This window comes from Mytilus galloprovincialis, chromosome 3 (genome assembly GCF_965363235.1).
Source record: "Mytilus galloprovincialis chromosome 3, xbMytGall1.hap1.1, whole genome shotgun sequence".
In the NCBI taxonomy this organism is placed as follows: domain Eukaryota; kingdom Metazoa; phylum Mollusca; class Bivalvia; order Mytilida; family Mytilidae; genus Mytilus; species Mytilus galloprovincialis.
In genome coordinates this window covers 93246421-93263506 of record NC_134840.1, presented here as the reverse complement: position 1 = coordinate 93263506, position 17086 = coordinate 93246421, and positions in this window count along the sequence as shown.

Here is a 17086-nt window from a genome sequence, read left to right as displayed (position 1 = left end):
CCCAAATGCCTAACTAGGGTGCTATGAGGGCATGACTGGGGTGTTAGATGTAGACCTTATACATGTAGGTGTGATAAATACAGTAGAACAATTATTATAAAGATATGATGTCTGTATGTATTATAAAGTTGATTGTGTATGGCTAAGATGTCACAAATGTCAGACAAGGGTGTTACAAGGGCATGACTGGGGTGTTAGATGAAGACATTATAAATGAAGGTGTGATAGATACAATAGAACAATTATTACAAAGATATGTTGTCTGTACGTATGGTATAGTTGATTGTGTATGACTAGGATGTCCCAACTGCCTGACTAGGGTGCTATGAGGGCATGACTGGGGTGTTAGATGTAGACCTTATACATGTAGGTGTGATAGATACAGTAGAACAATTATTACAAAGATATGTTGTCTGTATGTATTATATAGTTGATTGTGTATGACTAGAATGTCATAAATGCCTGACTAGGGTGTTACAAGAGCATGCCGTGTGTGTTAGATAGGACATTATATATAAAGGTGTGATAGATACAATTGAGCATTTATTATAAAGATATGATGTCTGTACGTATTATAAAGTTGATTGTGTATGACTAGGATGTCACAAATGCCAGACTAGGGTGTTACAAGGGCATGACATGGGTGTTAGATAGGACATTATATATAAACGGGTGATAGATACAATAGAACATTTATTACAAAGATATCATGTCTGTACGTATTATAAAGTTGATTGTGTATGACTAGGATGTCACAAATGCCAGACTAGGGTGTTACAAGGGCTTGACTAGGGTGTTAGATGAAGACATTAAAAATGAAGGTGTGATAGATACAATAGAACAATTATTACAAAGATATGATGTCTGTATGTATTGTATAGTTCATTGTGTATGACTAGGATGTCCCAAATGCCTAACTAGGGTGCTATGAGGGCATGACTGGGGTGTTAGATGTAGACCTTATACATGTAGGTGTGATAGATATAGTAGAACAATTCTTCCAAAGATATGATGTCTGCATGTATCATAAAATTGTGTATGGCTAGGATGTCACAAATGCCAGACAAGGGTGTTACAAGGGCATGACTGGGGTGTTAGATGAAGACATTATAAATGAAGGTGTGATAGATACAAAAGAACAATTATTACAAAGATATGTTGTCTGTATGTATTATATAGTTGATTGTGTATGACTAGAATGTCATAAATGCCTGACTAGGGTGTTACAAGGGCATGACGTGTGTGTTAGATAGGACATTATATATAAAGGTGTGATAGATACAATTGAGCATTTATTATAAAGATATGATGTCTGTACGTATTATAAAGTTGATTGTGTATGACTAGGATGTCACAAATGCCAGACTAGGGTGTTACAAGGGCATGACATGGGTGTTAGATAGGACATTATATATAAACGGGTGATAGATACAATAGAACATTTATTACAAAGATATCATGTCTGTACGTATTATAAAGTTGATTGTGTATGACTAGGATGTCACAAATGCCAGACTAGGGTGTTACAAGGGCTTGACTAGGGTGTTAGATGAAGACATTAAAAATGAAGGTGTGATAGATACAATAGAACAATTATTACAAAGATATGATGTCTGTATGTATGGTATAGTTGATTGTGTATGACTAAGATGTCCCAACTGCTTGACTAGGGTGCTATGAGGGCATGACTGGGGTGTTAGATGTAGACCTTATACATGTAGGTGTGATAGATACAGTAGAACAATTATTACAAAGATATGATGTCTGCAGGAATTATAAAGTTGATTGTGTATGACTAGGATGTCACAAATGCCCGACTAGGGTGTTAATAGGGCATGACATGAGTGTTAGATAGGACATTATATATAAAGGTGTGATAGATACAATAGAGCATTTATTATAAAGATATGATGTCTTTACGTATTATAAAGTTGATTGTCTAGACTAGGAGGTCACAAATGCCAGACTAGGGTGTTACAAGGGCATCACTGGGGTGTTAGATGAAGACATTAAAAATGAAGGTGTGATAGATACAAAAGAACAATTATTACAAAGATATGATGTCTGTATGTATTGTATAGTTCATTGTGTATGACTAGGATGTCCCAAATGCCTAACTAGGGTGCTATGAGGGCATGACTGGGGTGTTAGATGTAGACCTTATACATGTAGGTGTGATAAATACAGTAGAACAATTATTATAAAGATATGATGTCTGTATGTATTATAAAGTTGATTGTGTATGGCTAAGATGTCACAAATGTCAGACAAGGGTGTTACAAGGGCATGACTGGGGTGTTAGATGAAGACATTATAAATGAAGGTGTGATAGATACAATAGAACAATTATTACAAAGATATGTTGTCTGTACGTATGGTATAGTTGATTGTGTATGACTAGGATGTCCCAACTGCCTGACTAGGGTGCTATGAGGGCATGACTGGGGTGTTAGATGTAGACCTTATACATGTAGGTGTGATAGATACAGTAGAACAATTATTACAAAGATATGTTGTCTGTATGTATTATATAGTTGATTGTGTATGACTAGAATGTCATAAATGCCTGACTAGGGTGTTACAAGAGCATGCCGTGTGTGTTAGATAGGACATTATATATAAAGGTGTGATAGATACAATTGAGCATTTATTATAAAGATATGATGTCTGTACGTATTATAAAGTTGATTGTGTATGACTAGGATGTCACAAATGCCAGACTAGGGTGTTACAAGGGCATGACATGGGTGTTAGATAGGACATTATATATAAACGGGTGATAGATACAATAGAACATTTATTACAAAGATATCATGTCTGTACGTATTATAAAGTTGATTGTGTATGACTAGGATGTCACAAATGCCAGACTAGGGTGTTACAAGGGCTTGACTAGGGTGTTAGATGAAGACATTAAAAATGAAGGTGTGATAGATACAATAGAACAATTATTACAAAGATATGATGTCTGTATGTATTGTATAGTTCATTGTGTATGACTAGGATGTCCCAAATGCCTAACTAGGGTGCTATGAGGGCATGACTGGGGTGTTAGATGTAGACCTTATACATGTAGGTGTGATAGATATAGTAGAACAATTCTTCCAAAGATATGATGTCTGCATGTATCATAAAATTGTGTATGGCTAGGATGTCACAAATGCCAGACAAGGGTGTTACAAGGGCATGACTGGGGTGTTAGATGAAGACATTATAAATGAAGGTGTGATAGATACAAAAGAACAATTATTACAAAGATATGTTGTCTGTATGTATTATATAGTTGATTGTGTATGACTAGAATGTCATAAATGCCTGACTAGGGTGTTACAAGGGCATGACGTGTGTGTTAGATAGGACATTATATATAAAGGTGTGATAGATACAATTGAGCATTTATTATAAAGATATGATGTCTGTACGTATTATAAAGTTGATTGTGTATGACTAGGATGTCACAAATGCCAGACTAGGGTGTTACAAGGGCATGACATGGGTGTTAGATAGGACATTATATATAAACGGGTGATAGATACAATAGAACATTTATTACAAAGATATCATGTCTGTACGTATTATAAAGTTGATTGTGTATGACTAGGATGTCACAAATGCCAGACTAGGGTGTTACAAGGGCTTGACTAGGGTGTTAGATGAAGACATTAAAAATGAAGGTGTGATAGATACAATAGAACAATTATTACAAAGATATGATGTCTGTATGTATTGTATAGTTCATTGTGTATGACTAGGATGTCCCAAATGCCTAACTAGGGTGCTATGAGGGCATGACTGGGGTGTTAGATGTAGACCTTATACATGTAGGTGTGATAGATACAGTAGAACAATTCTTCCAAAGATATGATGTCTGCATGTATCATAAAGTTGATTGTGTACGGCTAGGATGTCACAAATGCCAGACAAGGGTGTTACAAGGGCATGACTGGGGTGTTAGATGAAGACATTATAAATGAAGGTGTGATAGATACAAAAGAACAATTATTACAAAGATATGTTGTCTGGACGTATGGTATAGTTGATTGTGTATGACTAGGATGTCCCAACTGCCTGACTAGGGTGCTATGAGGGCATGACTGGGGTGTTAGATGTAGACCTTATACATGTAGGTGTGATAGATACAGTATTACAATTATTACAAAGATATGTTGTCTGTATGTATTATATAGTTGATTGTGTATGACTAGAATGTCATAAATGCCTGACTAGGGTGTTACAAGGGCATGACATGGGTGTTAGATAGGACATTATATTTAAAGGTGTGATAGATACAATTGAGCATTTATTATAAAGATATGATGTCTGTACGTATTATAAAGTTGATTGTGTATGACTAGGATGTCACAAATGCCAGACTAGGGTGTTACAAGGGCATGACATGGGTGTTAGATAGGACATTATATATAAACGGGTGATAGATACAATAGAACATTTATTACAAAGATATCATGTCTGTACGTATTATAATGTTGATTGTGTATGACTAGGATGTCACAAATGCCAGACTAGGGTGTTACAAGGGCTTGACTGGGGTGTTAGATGAAGACATTAAAAATGAAGGTGTGATAGATACAATAGAACAATTATTACAAAGATATGATGTCTGTACGTATGGTATAGTTGATTGTGTATGACTAGGATGTCCCAACTGCCTGACTAGGGTGCTATGAGGGCATGACTGGGGTGTTAGATGTTGACCTTATACATGTAGGTGTGATAGATACAGTAGAACAATTATTGCAAAGATATGTTGTCTGTATGTATTATATAGTTGATTGTGTATGACTAGGATGTCCCAACTGCCTGACTAGGGTGCTATGAGGGCATGACTGGGGTGTTAGATGCAGACCTTATACATGTAGGTGTGATAGATACAGTAGAACAATTATTACAAAGATATGTTGTCTGTATGTATTATATAGTTGATTGTGTATGACTAGAATGTCATAAATGCCTGACTAGGGTGTTACAAGGGCATGACATGGGTGTTAGATAGGACATTATATATAAAGGTGTGATAGATACAATAGAGCATTTATTATAAAGATATGATGTCTGTACGTATTATAAAGTTGATTGTGTATGACTAGGATGTCACAAATGCCAGACTAGGGTGTTACAAGGGCGTATTTTTAGATTATTCTATTTTTAGAACAACCAATACATTTATAAATTCCGTATAAGTCATCATTTCACCAAAGTAGGCACGGGGTTTAAGTATGCATTTCGCTGCATACATAAACTTTAACGATATATTTTTCTATGAAAAAAACTTATTTGTTCATTAAATTATGGTATTATCCTTAAAGGCTTTTACATTATCTTTCAGATGCACCAAAAATGAGCTCAAATGCGTTAATTTTTGTAAAATGCTGACACTTTGAAATTTGAAGATGTATATATGATGACCTATGCGCTTGCTTCAAACATATAACTTAAGAGTGCACAGTCTTTAATCATATATAATATAGAATGAAATTCAAAACAGTGTGGCTGTGGCCATTGATTGACTCATTAAATTCATCCATTGACTGGGACAATTTAGGTGAACGTTTGTATGTAACGACCACTGCTCACTATGTACTTTTTAAAGACACTTAAACTATGGGGTCACCAAAGGTTCTCAACACCTTAATAAAGTAATTCGAAAAATTAATCAGAAATAACACGATGTCTTGATTTATATCAATTATATAAATCAAAACATAAAGGTTATTCCTGATTAATTTTTCGAATCATTTTATAATTAAAGGCGTTAAGAAACCTTTGGTGATCCCACAGTTTAAATGTCTATCGTAGGTACGTCGTGAACAGTGGTCGTTACAGACAAACGTTCACGTAAATTGTCCCAGTCAATGGATGAATTTAATGTGTCAATCAATGGCCACAGCCACACTGTTTTGAATTTCATTCTATCTCAATTAAACTGATATATATATTGCTTTTTATTTATGAAATAGATAAAGTGTAAAATACCTTTATTTTTGGTTAAATTATATAAAACCAACTTTCTTAGTTAAAAAGATATATTTAATAAACCGATATATACGACTCGTTAAATGTCTTTTTTTCTAGCAATGAATCTCAAGGTGTCATTTTCATCGTAGAGGCCTTGGATAACTTTAACATGTGCTTTTCAATAGAGTTCTTATATATATATTTAACTACTAGTATGCTGTATTCATTGTTGTAATGCACTGAAATATGGGCCTTTCCCAATTATTGTTATTGTGTTTGTGCCAATAAAATATTTGTATATTTGTATTTGTATATAAATAGGTGCTTTACTAAGCGTAAAACACGATAAACCACCATAAAAGCCTAGAAAAACCAACATAAAGGCAACTACCCATAAGAGTAAAAACCTTCCCCCAGCACCACCCAGGCATTTGTGTATATTACAGGTATAGCCCAAACAAATGCTTATAGTGTCTTTTACATGCCTGAATCTTTATTTATAATACAAAAATATGTGGACGTAGGCCAACAATTTTTTAATCGACCCTACCCTCAATTTGGATAGCCAGACGCCAATATTGACCATACCAAACCCGGATCTTTTCTCCCTAGTGACCAAACTGACCATATTATTGGTCTATACAAGGTGTCATTTTCATCATAAAGGCCTTGGCTAACATTAACATGTGTTTTCCAACATAAATAGGTGCTTCATTAAGCGGAAAACACGATAAATCATCATAAAAGCCTAGAAAACCAACATAAAGGCAACTACCCATAAGAGTGAACATCTTCCCCCAGCACCGCCCAGGCATACCATTGGTTATTTCGTGGCAGCCAGTTTTTATTATTGTCAGTGGAGGATGCTGGAGTGCCCAGAGAAAACCACCGACCTTTGATAGGAAAACTGACAATCCTAATCAATTAAGTAGGAAAGGTCCAGTGCCAAGTATGTCACGTATGATCAGGACGAAAGAGTACAATAGGTATATATCTGCATTGAAGGTCGGGAAAAGGAGTAGGTCCGGTAAGGCCCCTTTTTGGCCCAAAAATATAACAGTTTTACAAAATTGTTAAAATGTAAACTTTTAGTTATTTATTGGACAGTTGAATGCTTCTGCTACATAAATATGGACTGTTTTTGACAATACAATGCACATATATAGGGTTGTATCACCATTAAGTCATGGTAAATTACTGAAATCTTCAAAATTCTATCATTTTAGTTAAATTTTAGACGGTTTCCGTGTAAAACGAAAGTGGCCGCATTCGTGTTCATCCTTAATATTGCAATGAAAGTTGTATTTTATGATAATACATAACATATATAAAGGTTGTGGATGAACACGGATGCGGCCACTTTCATTTTTGACAAAAATCATCTGAAAAGTGACGTTTTTTGGCATATTTGAGAGATTTTTCATATTTGAGCTTCAATCGGATCGTTTTTAATGACTTAATCAGTTAAAATCTTTCACATAAACTAATTGAATTGAGTGAAATAGACACTTAAGTGTTTAAAACATGGTCAAAATCTTTCGTCAGATGAAACTGAAATTTGAGGCCAAAATGAGTCCTTACCGGACCTACTCCTTTTAGCATTACTAGAACACACCCGCGAAATCGCGGGCATTCAGAGCGTAGTTTAAAGTATGTAAAGTGTTGTTGGAAGAATTTTGTAAAATACAGAATGACTGGAGAATTTCAGCAAAAGTATCATAAGTCATAGGTTATTGGGGACAGGAAAATGTTTTTTTACCCTCCACCTTTATTTCCAAAGTTCCCAATTTTTGGTTTTCTATGAATTTCAATATGAACATACATTTAGTATGGTATGAACATTTATTTAAGTAAGGAGCCTGTAATTCAGTGGTTGTCGTTTGTTTATGTGTTACATATTTGTTTTTCGTTCATTTTTTGTACATAAATAAGGCCGCTAGTTTTCTCGTTTGTATTGTTTTACATTGTCATTTCGGGCCTTTTGAAGCTGAGTATGCGGTATGGGGTTTGCTCTTTGTTGAAGACCGTACGGTGACCTATAGTTGTTAATATCTGTGTCATTTTGGTCTCTTGTGGAGAGTTTGAAGCTGAGTATGCGGTATGGGCTTTGCTCTTTGTTGAAGACCGTACGGTGACCTATAGTTGTTAATATCTGTGTCATTTTGGTCTCTTGTGGAGAGTTGTCTTAACATGGCAATCATACCACATCTTCTTTTTTTTTATGTAATTAATGAATTTTGTAAAAGATTTAATGACTGGAGAATTTCAGAAAGAGTATCAAAAGTTCACATGAATAATTTTAGCGCTTATCTGTATATTATGAACATTCATTACTATATAAATAAAGCGTATTTACTTTCAATTCTAAGTTTACTAATCGATCCATGGTGATCATTGATATAGTATACAGACCCTTTCTGTTTAATAAACTCTGTGACCGCCGTGGATAGTAAACTTGAAAATGATAGCAGATAAAATTCTGAAAATACACTTTATTCGTAGTATATGTATGTTCAAAGTATACAGAAAAACGCAAACCGGAAGTCTAATCTGACTTAAAATTTCGTACAATGACGGGACAATATCCGGATGCCTTTTTTCTCGTTTTTCTCCTAAAATAACTCAATCTGAATAATCATATGAATGGATGACAAATGCGACTATGCACTGTACCTATAGGACACAGAGGCGTGTTGATTAATTTATTCTGGAAAGAAGAGAAGCGACACCAAAAATGAGGTCTTCTCGTTTAATAGTATAGATAACTGGGTACCTACCCCGGGTATCTACGGACACCCAAAAAGTTGTTTCAGAGGTTATTCAAAATACACAGATTTGTATGGTAATCTCAAAACATTAGGCATAAGATTTCACGTCTCCTAGCTTTCTGAATTCAATCATCACACACAGTCAAATTGACCACCCGCTCTAGCAATGGTTTGACTGCCGGTAAAAAACGGAAATTGTCACATTTCTATACCTCAGTCACCATTGCAGTTTAAATTTGTTTACGAACAACATATACAAAAAGCGAATCTATAGCATGTAGCCATATGCGATCATGTCTTTTCAAAGGACACGGTAGATAAAAAGGCAGCAAAAATCATTGATGTATATAACTGGTAATCACAACATCAGATCACAACAAAGGTAGGCAGAGATCAGACATTGATGTATAGGGTATATAACTTGTAAATCACAATATCAGATCACACAAAGGTATTGAAACATGTTAAAACAAATTGTAATTTAAATAAAAGGTGGAAACTAAATATTGGAATTTCACCAAGGTACAGTGTTTCGATATATTTTTTTCTTCTTCATTGATTATATTTATTAATCAATTCATTAGTACCCTTTTAGCTTTACGTTACTTGTGACGTCATTCCTGGCTTTGTTGTGAGTATATCAGCACTGTTTCAATTCTTTATCTTCCCATACAAATTATTTTGGTAAGAAAAAGTTAAAAAGGATAAAAACGTGTTTGAAAACGTACTATTTGTTTTATTTCCAGAGGAGCAGATCAGTGGCAAACATTTCACCAGGAATTGTAATAAGAAGGAACATCAAGACTTCTATCAGCCTATTTTCAGGCTTTTCAGAAGGAGAGGCAAAAGACTTGGCTGAAGATTTCAGCAACATTGTTGAAAAAAGCGATGTCTTTACTAGGCTTAGTAAAAATTCCTCATCAAAAAGAGAAGCTAATGAAGTTCGGTAAGCTATTAAATTTTACAAGCCCCTCCTCTTTGGTAATAATTCTAGATAAAAAAAGTTGTAAACTGCATAAAGTAAGCAATGAAAATAGTCAAAAGCTGCCAAGAAAATAAAGGTTGTGCATTTTTGAGTATGATGAAGGAATAACCATTTGCTTTTCAGAGGTCAAGATTATTTTGGAAATTTTTATGATATATTTGTTTGGCAATAACTTGAATCAAATAACTGTGGAAAGATAGGATGAACATTCATAACTAATCCGACAAATTTCAGATTAAATCAGGATATGGTAATGAAAAAACATGATAAAGTGAAAAATGATCATATTTAACTTAACCACAACCAAAATATATTCTCTACAACTATTATATAACAGAAATTTAAATCAAATAAAAACAACATAATTATGTGAAAAAAGGAAATTTTAGGCAACAAGAAATGCGTCAAGATTGACTTATAATTTCCCTTCCATCTTTATTCTACTTAATCGTTAGTTTTCTATTTGCTGTTGATTACTTGTTGCATTTGAATTGCAATATGCAATACTGTACTCAAATATGCATGTATACTATTAAAAAAGGAGTGATTACTTTAATTCAAAATCCATGACCCAAATATTTTTACAGTTCAGATTCACACCCCCTACTTGCTATTTGAGGTATATAACATGAAGAAACAAATTTGGAAAGGGTATAAAAATATAGCAAATAACACACTGTTCACACTACATGCACTATAGGTACTATATTCGTAGACAATGAAAATCAATGGACGATAAATGTGTCCCCTGACCAATATTGACTGAGGTTACCTCTTGTCACCTTACACCGCTCTTCATATGTTGACTTAGGTTACCTCTGCTCACCTTGGACACATATTGACCATGTTTACCTCTGGTCCAGTTACAATGATGCTCTGATCACATAACACACACATTTAATTTGGTTACCTCTGGTCACCTTGTACATATAGTCACTATGTTGACCTCTGGTCACCTTATATTAATGCTCACATAACACAATCATTCACTTTGGTTACTTCTGGTCACCAAACACATATATTGACGATGGTTACCTCTGGTCGCCCTAAACCACTATTCATATATTAACTTCGGTTAATGTTTGTAGATAATAATGGTCAGTACTTGTGGTACAGTTAATGTGTACGTCAAGAAGACAAAGCATTTTCAAAGTTTTAATGGTTGCATACATTAGTACTCACGAGGGTTGGATGTTTGTAGATCATATTGGTCAACACTTGAGGGACCAATGTAACTTACATACGCCCAATTCTGATGTACTCTGATGGATGTAACATAGGAGGGTGTAATACGCATAATACCATAGGTACTCTGATGGATGTAACGTAGGAGGGTGTAATACATATAATACATAGGTACTCTGATGGATGTAACATAGGAGAGTGTAATACGCATAATACCATAGGTACTCTGATGGATGTAACATATGAGAGTGTAATACGCATAATACCATAGGTACTCTGATGGATGTAACATAGGAGAGTGTAATACGCATAATACCATAGGTACTGTGATGAGTGTAACATAGGAGAGTGTAGTACACATAATACCATAGGTACTTTGATGGATGTAACATAGGAGAGTGTAATATACATAATACCATAGGTACTCTGATGGATGTAACATAGGAGGGTATACTACACATAATACCAAAGGTACTTTGATGGATGTAACATAGGAGGGTGTAATACACATAATACCATATGTACTCTGATGGATGTAACATAGGAGGGTGTAATACACATAATACCATAGGTACTCTGATTGATGTAACATAGGAGAGTGTAATACACATAATATCATAGGTACTCTGATGGATGTAACATAGGAGGGTGTAATACACATAATACCAAAGGTTCTCTGATGGATGTAACATAAGAGGGTGTAATACGCATAATACCATAAGAACTTTGATGGATATAACATAGGAGGGTGTAATACACATTATACCATAGGTACTCTGATGGATGTAACATAGGAGGGAATCTCAAAAGATTGACACAATGGAGAAGCCAGTTAAAAGTTACATGTATGACAAAGGTTGTGCTATCAGTGGTGTTGTTTCATTTATCAGCGCTAATCCGTATATGGCGTATCCAGAAATTTTCATAAGTGGGGGCCCACTGACTGACCTAAGAGGGGGCCCGCTCCAGTCACGCTTCAGTGATTCCCTATATAAGCAACCAATTTTTTTCCCAAAAAGGGGGGGCGGGGCCCCCTGCCCCCCCTAAATCCGCCTTTGAAATTGAATAATTTGTGTCCGATTCCGAAAACCCGAATATAAAGAAATGAAATGTTGAGTTATATCCAGGAAGAATAGTTTAAAAGGAAGGATGACAAGTTATAGAAATTAAGGTTGAGACAGAACAACAAAAATGACCATTATATTTATATATTTGAATAAAAAAAATAATCAGTGTCGAAATTTTAGTGAGGCAATTTCCTCACTTGCCTCAAGGGTAGCTACGGCCTTGCGGTAATATAGTGCATTTGTTCTTTGTCACAAATTACTCCATATAGTGAATATAGTTTATTCATATTTTATTATGGGGCCGCATCGACTTGGGGCCGGATCGACGTGGGCCGGATCGACTTGGGGCCGGATCGACGTGGGCAGGATCGACTTGGGCCGGATCGACTTATAATAACAATCTGTGAACTTTATATCGTGTGAGACAATAGTTTAGACAAAGGAACGTTTAGTGATATATTTGATTCTTTTTCCGAACACCACCACCAATCTTTTCATTTGGTAACCTTATACCTGTTTACGACAGGGTGCTCCGAAGTCAACGGAGGAATTTACCAGCACAACAACAACAACAATAATGGCTGTTGACAATTATCACTCACTTATTTAAAGTTTATTTTAGATTTTAGCAAGTGTATATATATTCACGGAGTGTGTACATACTTAAAGACTTTTATCCATATTACCCTCAAAAGAGGGGTGTTCCTAACAGAGGAAGCTCATACGAAGAAAAGAAGGTAAATCAATAGAAAGTAGAATTGCGTATTTTTGGATTATTCTATTTTTAGAAAAACCAATACACAGAAAAGCACTATTTATAAATGTTGTTTCTTGGTACCTAAATAATAGGAAATTGGATCGGGAAAGAAACGTGAAATTATCGCAATTAGTGAAGAAATTGATCACTACTTCGAAGTTTTATAAATATCTACACAGCAGTGAACATTTTAAATTTACTAGTTAATAAATTTTATTAAAACTGAAGAATATCCTCATCTCATGGGCTTTTCGTGCTATTAATTTTTTGTGACATCACAATTTTAATTGAGAAAGCAAGCATAGTACATATTCATGCATATATAAAGTACGAAAACATTGATCTGATCATATGTGGGGAAGAATATTTAAAACTCTTTAAAATTACCTGTCAATTAACAACATTCAATCGTAAAAAAGAAACCCAGAATATATGCAGGCTTTAGAAAAAAGAAGACTATAGATGTAAGGACGGGTTTAAATAACATGTACATTATGTAGAAATGAGACAATTCTATACAGGAGACCAGATGACCCAGAAATAATAACTATAGGTCACCCCGTAAGCCTTTAACAATGAGCAAAGCCCATACCGCTTAGTCAGTTATAAAATATAAATGTACATGCAAATATTATTATAATATAGCCGTCTAGGGTTTTAAAACGCGTATCACATGTTTAGAATCAGATTGTTCAATTAAGAAATTATGCTTCTTTTAATAATTTAATTGAGTTGTAAAAGTGTCGACTGAAGCACAACTTGTACGAAGCGGTTCGTTCGAAAAATATGCACACGATCAACAATATAAAATCCCCCTTCCCTTTTACCACCAAAAAAAAAAAAAAAATACAAAAAGAGGCATTCATTTCTTCTAATTATATTTCTATGCTAATAAAACAACACAAAAAGTTTGATCAAGTTTTTCTTTTATATACCAGTGCAATTTTTTTTGCAGCACGTGTCAACTCCAACTTGACATATAATTTTGATATTCCTTATGTATTTTTAATTTCAGACAAACTACTCGTAATTTCTTGAAAGTTTTTGATTACATTTAATTTTTTTCTACAAATATAACTTCCTTGCCAACAGAACTGCTGTTTTGTTTGTTTATTAACAAAAACTTCCGAAAAGAAATGTTATTCTTATCCTTAATATATACGCTGACTTTAACGACCTTATACATGTTTAAATACAAAATCAAGAGATGTTCCGGTGATTGCGACTTAAGTAGTAATTTAACAATATTTTTTTTTAAAAATTGTATAAGAAGGCACAAAATTTAAAGTAGGCACGTATACATTTTGGAGGCCGAGTTTACACATTTCCCGATTTTTTATTGAGTTTAAAGTAACATATTTATCTTAAATTGTTATAAAAAACATATTGTACGTCCAAACAATATTAATATAACATCAAGATTTTCGATAATAACCGATTTCTTAAATTCTTTGAAAATGCTGAATCATGCTTACTTTAGTAGCTGTTTTAACGCATCGGGACTTTGGTAGCAATTAGTTAGTATATATATATATATATATATATATATATATATATAGATATATATATATATATATATATATATATATATATATATATATATATATAAATAAAATTAGGTTAGAAATATCAAATAACAAATAATTAAGGGACAAGGTAAATCATTCATTTGTACGATCAGAAATGTAACAAATATTAAACTATGTAAACAAGATCAACAAAATTTCAAGAAGAAGTGTGATCAATATAACTAATATATTCTTTAGATTTCATATTTAATAACATTACATGCCACACAGCTAGATTATGCTTTTTATTTGATGTACCGGTGATAATTTCTATATCTATATAGAATCATATTAGAAACAGTGTGGTCCAGGCCATTGATTGACGACCTAAATTATCCCATTGACTGGGACAGATTAGGTGAACGTTTGTCGGTAAAAATCACTGCTCACTATGTACTTTTTAAAGACACTGAATCTGTGGGGTCACCAAAGGTTCTCAACACCTTCATATTTAGCAATTCGAAAAACGAATCCGGAATAATACGATGTGTTGATTTATATCAATAATATAAATCAAAACATAAAGGTTATTCCTGAATAATTTTTCGAATTATTTTATTATTAAAGGCGTTAAGAACCTTTGGTGACCCCACAGTTTAAATTCTATAATAAGTAAGAAGTGAGCAATGGTCGTTACAGACAAACGTTCACCTATTCTGTCACAGTCAATGGGATAATTAAGGTCGTCAATCAATGGCCAGGACCACACTGTTTTGAATATGATTCTATATAGGTTTTCCCTTGGTTGAACCAATTGGGCCCCTCTTCTCGCCGACTTTTCATTTATGAATCTGACTTCATACAGGAACGTCTTAGAATGAAATATAAGTATCCTCTATTTTTTGGTCGAACACCAAAACTTTACGATAAAAGATATGATTTCAGCTTCCGAACTGTAAACTATCCATTTCTTTGTAGCAAAAAGTTTTATCAACAAAAATACCGAACTTCGAGGTCCCTAATCAAGTGGCAAAATCAAATTACAAAACACATCAAATGAATGAAAAACAATTATTCCAGCAGCGCCTGCATACGGAGTATATATCTCCGAATTGATACGATATGTCCGGGCTTGTATTTCCTGTCATAAGTTCTTTGATAGAGGGTTAACGATAAGCCCAAATGCATTTGCAATCATACCTTTGTAAATTTTACGACGCCATCACGAGTTGGTTAACCGTTTAGGAAATCCATTTCACAGATTATATTGGATTTGTTCCTAATTTCATAACTACAACCCTTACCTCTTTTCACCAATGTGACCTACCGACATAGACTATTTACCGGGTTTGTAATAACATGATCAACATCAGATCATCCCAGGTTCATGTTTCTTAGTCTTTGGTGTTCTATGTTGTTTGCCTACATATTTAAATATTATTTGCATGTATTAAGTAACACTGTTAACATATAGTTGATCGTGTGTGCTCACAAGCAGCATGCATGTTCCACTAAATTTCATTATTTTTAATACAGTTGTTGTAATTGAATTATACCTTGTACATGTATTATGCAGAGAGATTTTATAGGCTGTGCCTGTTGTTCAATCCATTTAATATATCAATGTATAAAATATGTTACATCGAATCAGACCGATCTGAAATGCTTCAATGGTGAAATTTTAGATGATAATTGTGATGATACAATTGACCTCAGAATACAATGCAGAACACTATACTGTACTGTGTGCAATTTGCAGCACGAACGACTTAGTAATCAAACTTAGGTGAAATGACATCTTCCTTGTGTGTTGAACCATACAACTCACGTATTCTCGTTGTATTTTTAAAGTTTAGGCCATGTAAATCTGAATATAACACTCAAACACAATTACACATATTCTTACTCTGAAAATTTCTATTTCAGAACGAAAACAAACTTGGAAGTGCAATACATTTGATATTTATTATGTATGTTTTAAAGCTGCATCGTATGCTTGCAATAGCTACCGAAAATGGCAGAAAGAATAATGTATACAACGAACTTTAATATATAAATAAAATAACTGTATATGACAAGCCAAAACAAGGAATTAACCTTTGAGCTTTTATTGAATGTAGATAAACGCGCCACAACTCTTTGATATGTTTCTGATCTAGCATGAGCCATAGTGTGTCATTTTAAATGTGCATAGCTAGTGTAACATATAAACATAATAAGTTAAATGCTTGATAACCTATTTATATTATATACGATACACAGTTGCTTGATTAGAACGTTTGATCTTTACATATGTCTCTTTTGTCTTCAATATGTTACTTTTCAAAAGATGAGTGTTTCTGATCATAAGAAACTTTTATTGAAAATTTAATGTTCGTGACCATTGATATTGCCACATAGATATATTATGAATATGAGGATAAGTAAGGATGACTTCGTTTATTTTCATGAATGGAAACAGCTGAATATAGTTATCTAAGGTACAAAGGATTATAATTTCCGTACGTCAGACTCGCCATTCGTCTACACAAAACTCATCAGTGACGCTCATATCAACATACTTATAAAACCAAACAAGTACAAAGTTGAAAAGCATTGAAAATTCAAAATTTCAAAAACATGTGCCAACATGGCTAAGGTTGTCTATGCCTCGAATAAGAAAATCATTAGGTTTTCGAAAAAATCTAAGTTTTGTAAACAGGAAACTTATAAAAATCACCACACTATTGAAAGTTGTTAAATACAATTGTTTTTAAAATAACCCCTGAAAGGTTAGTCTAGCAGAACCAAGCACAGAAATAGATATCAAACGAAAGGTAGTTGACACGAATTGTGTCGCC